Source organism: Gossypium hirsutum, chromosome A04 (assembly GCF_007990345.1).
Source record: "Gossypium hirsutum isolate 1008001.06 chromosome A04, Gossypium_hirsutum_v2.1, whole genome shotgun sequence".
NCBI lineage: Eukaryota > Viridiplantae > Streptophyta > Magnoliopsida > Malvales > Malvaceae > Gossypium > Gossypium hirsutum.
This window is the reverse complement of record NC_053427.1, coordinates 66513228-66518694: the sequence shown is the minus strand read 5'-3', so window position 1 is coordinate 66518694 and position 5467 is coordinate 66513228. Positions and strand designations below refer to the sequence as shown.

At 34.7% G+C, this 5467-nt stretch overlaps 1 non-coding gene across 1 annotated transcript; it reads right to left on the bottom strand.

Moving 5' to 3' along the window:
- Window positions 1–4172: 4172 nt before the first annotated feature.
- On the bottom strand, window positions 4173–4279 carry LOC121228714 (small nucleolar RNA R71). The gene has a single exon (XR_005926289.1). It is a non-coding gene; the product is annotated as a small nucleolar RNA R71 (small nucleolar RNA).
- Window positions 4280–5467: the final 1188 nt, after the last annotated feature.

Below are 5467 nucleotides of genomic sequence, written 5' to 3'. Positions count from 1 at the left end.
ATTGCCATATATAAGAAGTCTTTAAGTTGCTGTAGTAAGGAATCTTGGGTAGCTAGATTATAGTCTACTTCATGCATCAAACACGATCTATAACGACCTGATTTTCGTCAGTGTAAAAAAAAATCGATTTGATAGGCCAAATTTTATTGAATTGATATAGTCTGAGTACTAAATAAAAAAAAATCATAAGTTAATGATGAAAATTAGGGATGACATTTATAAAATTATTTATAAATAGGATTAAAGAAAATAGTACAGGAATTAAATTGAAGTGGTCTAAACTAGTAAAATTAGATTAAAGATTTAGTCAAGCCTTAGGATTTAATTTGACCAAGGACTTAAGGGAAATTTTCCCATAATTAAATGTGGTTAATAGCTTTACTTAATCAAGGCCATCAATTTACCATGTTGAGATTTATGAAATAATAGCCATTTATAATAATTATTATATTTAAATATAAATTGGATATATAAATATGTAAGATAGTGGGAGAGAATGACAACACTCTTGTCATCTTTCTCCTATAGCGGAATGTAGAGAAGGAAAAAAAATGGGGCTAAATTAATCTCTAATTCTCGACCAAAAATTCAAGGTAAGTTAATTTTTTAACAAATTCTTATAGATTTTGATAGTAGAAAACTTAGTGTAACCAACCCATTTGATAAATTTTGAAATTTTGAGAATTAGTTTGAATTTCCATAAAAGGTTACATAATGATGGGAAGCTAGAAACCATGAGATGAAGGGTGACTAAGCTTAGTTTTATGTAAGATCATGTTGATAGTGAAGTGGGTTAACTTGGAATATTTGAATTGAATTAGAATTTTATGGTCATTATTGAATTGTTAGGGACCTAATTGTAAGGGAGAAAATGTTGGGATGTATTGTTAAATAATAATTTGAGGTTCTTAAAGTTTAATTACGAAGTAAGATTTAGATTCGATCATGTAGATGGTAAAATATGAAAATTTCGGATAATAAGGTTATAAGGGACTAAATTGAAAAGAACGCAAAATAGGTTTAAATTGAATATTATATTTTTATAAATAGGAATTTAAATATTTTATATACATTGTTTATTGAATAAGGTTGAAAACGAGGTCAGAAGGTCAAGGGACAAAGGAAAGACGAAAACGGACAACAAACACCGAATATAGTTTGTGTTGGTATAATTTTCCCTCAGGTACGCATATTCATTGAGTAAATTACTATATGTCAAGTAACTGTAATTAAGTTATTAATTGAGCAATTGAATGGTAAATAGTGAGTGTGTGTTTATATGAATATTGTGGTGAGAATTATAAATGAGTTATGATTGTATGATTGATAAATAGATACAAAACGTATAATTATGCTTGTCATATTAATGAACAATATATGTAAAAGTGTATGCTTGTAATATGAAACGAAAATAGGAGGGTAATTTATTGAGTAGTTTGATTAGAGCATTGGATGTCCATGGGAAAAATGTGTTACTAACTCCTGACCATTGGGTGTTTGTGAGCGTATGTTAATAAGTTTTTTAGAGCACTGGGTACCCGTGAGAAAGCATTACTAGCTCCAAAGCATTGAGTGTCTATGAATGCATACCAATGTATTCGATAGCTCCCTAAAGCACTAGGTGTTCGTGAGAACATATCATCAGGTCCAGAGCACTGGGTGTCTATGAGGTGCATCGATGAATTAGATAGTAACCCTAGAGCATTGGGCATCTGTGGGAACTAACACTAGCTCTAGAGGCATAGGAGTCCCGTGAGCATATTGAGATAATTATCCGTGTATTCCCTCATGCGTTTGAAATCAATTAATAAAGGTGACCGCTCTTCAGTGTACATGCACTAAGACATATAAATTTTGCTAATATAAATAGGAATATCATGTACTACAAGTATACAGTTCAAATTGTAATATAGCTTTTGTTACAATGAAATACGAAAGTATTCTAAGGATCGTACCCAATTGAGGAATGAAACAAAATTGAACTAAAAAAAAAGAAAAAACATGCAATATTTATCTATTCTGTAGCACCCTCAACCCAATTCGATTTTCGAATCCAGATCTTGGGTATTACCACACAAATGCAGACAAAGCTTATTCTACTTATACAAATTAAAATTAATTGACAAGTTAACTGGATACATGATAAGTCGTAATTTATACATATTTTATCCCATGCTTAAGCACATTTTTGGATGAATTGTCATTATATTTGTGAAATTTGATGTTCCTAATCCTTTAATTTTTTGTTTTATACTTCGGTGAGCATAGGAGAGTAAAAAGAGCGAGAAACGGGCCAAAAACAGAGAAAGGTCAACGTGGGAAATCAACACGGCCTGGACTTCCTCACACGGGTAGATCACACGCTCGTGTCTATTTAGCAGACTCTAACACGGCCTAAGCCACCCTACACGGGCATGTCCTTGTCGAGCCCAAGTCTAGTTCTACTCGAAAAAGACCACTTTTGAGGGTTTGGAAGTATTCTAAAGCCTATATAAACACCCTAGAAGGGCACCTAGGGGGGACACGGAGTAGGAGACAAGGAATTACTCGAGGAAAGCCGATTGATCCATCTCAGAAGCCGGATTCTTCTTCAAGACTGAAGATCTCCCTTCTATTTCCTTTAGAGGTTTTTGGGTTTTTTTTTATGTTTTGTTGTCATTATTCTTCTGAGATGTTTTTATATATATATATGAACTAAATTCCCTAAATACCTAAGGGGTATGAAACCTAAGACAGATCTTGTTACTATTTTTTGAATTATATGATAAATACTTGATTTGTTCTTAATTATGTGTTCTTAATTCTTGCTTTAATATTCCAGGATATTGATTCAAGTATTGATGTGCTTATTCAGAGGAACAAAAGTCATTGTCTAAGAGTAGATCTAGCATAATTAAGCGGAGTTGATTGCACCCCTGGACATAGGGTGACATAAATCTGCCAAATTAGGGTCAAACCTAATAAGGGAATCCATAGATCGAGTTAATGAAACACTAGGGGTTTTAATTAGAAAAGGATTTCAATTAATCAACCTAGGGTTAGACGTTGTTAGTCTCGAGAGAGATAATAATATAAATTAGGGATTTCTACGGATCAAGTCAAGTGAATAAATTGTCTAATTCAGAGTCAAATAACAAGTGAAGTCTAGGTGGATTCTTCCTTGGGTATTGTCTAAATCAATCAATTTTCCCAAAAGTATTTCCCCAATTTACTTCCTATGCATTATTAGTTTAGTTCATTAGTTTAGATAAAGCAAATCCCCTTATTTTTAGGCTTGATAATAAAAAGAAGGTTAATACTAGTACTTTTAGTTCCTGTAGGTTCGACATTCCAGTCTTGCTATAAGCTATACTACTATTCGATAGGTGCACTTGACTTTATCGTGCTAATAGTTAGTTTTCAAGTACGATCAATCATAAATATAAAACTTATCACGCACATCAAGTTTTTGGCCCCGTTGCCGGGGAACTGAGATATTAGGAATGCTTAATTTTTATTACTTTAGATATTTGTTTTATTGCAATTTAATTTTTATTTTAATTTCGTTTATATCACTAAATTTTCTTTTATTTACTTCCGGCAGGTTTTTATAGTTTATGACTAGAAGAAACCCGTCAGGACCTCTTCTTTTTGATAGTAAGATCGAAAGCATAGCTCGCAAAAATTGAAGAGAGATAAGGCGAAGTCTACAATACATAGAGGAAGAGGACGATATTCAAACCACAACTGATGAGATGGCTGATAATCATAATAATCCGCTACCTCCTGTGGCTGTTGCGAACCCAATAAATCAGGATCTTGCTCCTCGTACTATGTATGATTATGCTAAACCTAGTTTAACAGGAGCTGAATCGAGTATAGTTAGACCTGCTATTGCTGCAAATAATTTTGAATTGAAACCTAACATGATTCAAATGATACAACAATTTGTTCAGTTTGATGGTTTGTAGGACAAGGATCCAAACACTCATTTGGCAAATTTTTTGGAATTCTGCGACACCTTTAAGATCAATGGCATTTCTGATGATGCCATTCGCCTTCGATTATTTCCCTTTTTATTGAGGAATAAGGCTAAACAGTGGTTGAACTCATTACCACGAGGATCGATCACCACTTGGGAACAAATGACCGAAATTTTTTTGCTTAAATACTTTCTGCCGGCTAAAATGGCTAAATTAAGGAATTATCTTTCTTCTTTTGTGTAGATGGATTTAGAAACACTCTATGATGCATGGGAGAGATACAAGGACCTATTAAGAAGGTGCCTTCACCATGGGTCACCTCTATGGCTGCAGGTTCAGACTTTTTACAATGGTGTGAACCCTCAACAAGACAACTCATCGACGCAGCCACCGGTGGAACTTTAAACAACAAAACACCTGAAGAGGCGTATGAATTTATTGAAGAGATGACACTGAATAACTATCAGTGGCAAGTATTGAGAACAAAGTCGAAAAAAGCAGCTGGTGTTTTTAATCTCGACGCGGTCACTATGCTATCAAACCAGGTAGAACTTTTAAATAAAAAGATTGATGGTTTATATAGTTCTACTCAGGTACATCCAGTGATGAGGTGTGATTCAAATGGAGGAATGCACAACCCAGATTTTCTACCCTTCAACCCTGGCACCGAGGAGGAACAAATTCAATATATGGGTAACAATAATTCTAGATCTCAAAATAACCCGTACAGTAACATTTATAATGCAAGTTGGAGGAACCATCCCAACTTCTCGTGGGGTGGCCAAGGAAATCAAAGGCCACAACATCCCTCAGGTTTTCAACAACCACCTTACCAGCAAGAAAAGAAGCTGAACCTTGAAGAGATTCTAACGAAATTTATCTCGGTGTTAGAAACTCATTTTTAGAATGCCGAGACAGCACTTAAGAATCAACAAACGTCGATCCAAGGGCTCGAAACTCAGATAGGCCAGGTTGCCAAACTGATTTCTGAATGACCACAAGGTAGCTTGCCGAGTAATACTGAATCTAACCCAAGGGAAAAACTTAATGCAATTACCGTTTGAGATGAAGAAGGGTTAGTTGAACCTGAACCAGAACCAAGGCAAGGAATTGTGGAAAGTAAAGGTAAAGGTGAGGTGGACCACAGTAAGCGAAAATCGGTAAGCAAAGAGTACAAACCTCGTGTGCCATATCCCAGTGCGACAAGGAAAGACCGCACGGACGAACAATTTGGTAAATTCCTTAAATTAGTAAAGAAATTACATATTAACTTACTGTTTATTAAAGCTCTTTCGCAGATGCCAAACGCAATTAAATTTTTAAAGGAGCTTTTAGCAAATAAACGAAAGTTGGATGAGGCGTCGTATGTGGAGTTGAATGAAGTTTGCTCAGCCATTTTGCAGAATAAACTGGCCAACAAATTGAAAGATCCAGGGAGTTTTACGATTCCTTGTTTAATTGGTAACTTAGATGTTAATAATGCATTGGCTGATTTAGCGGCGAGC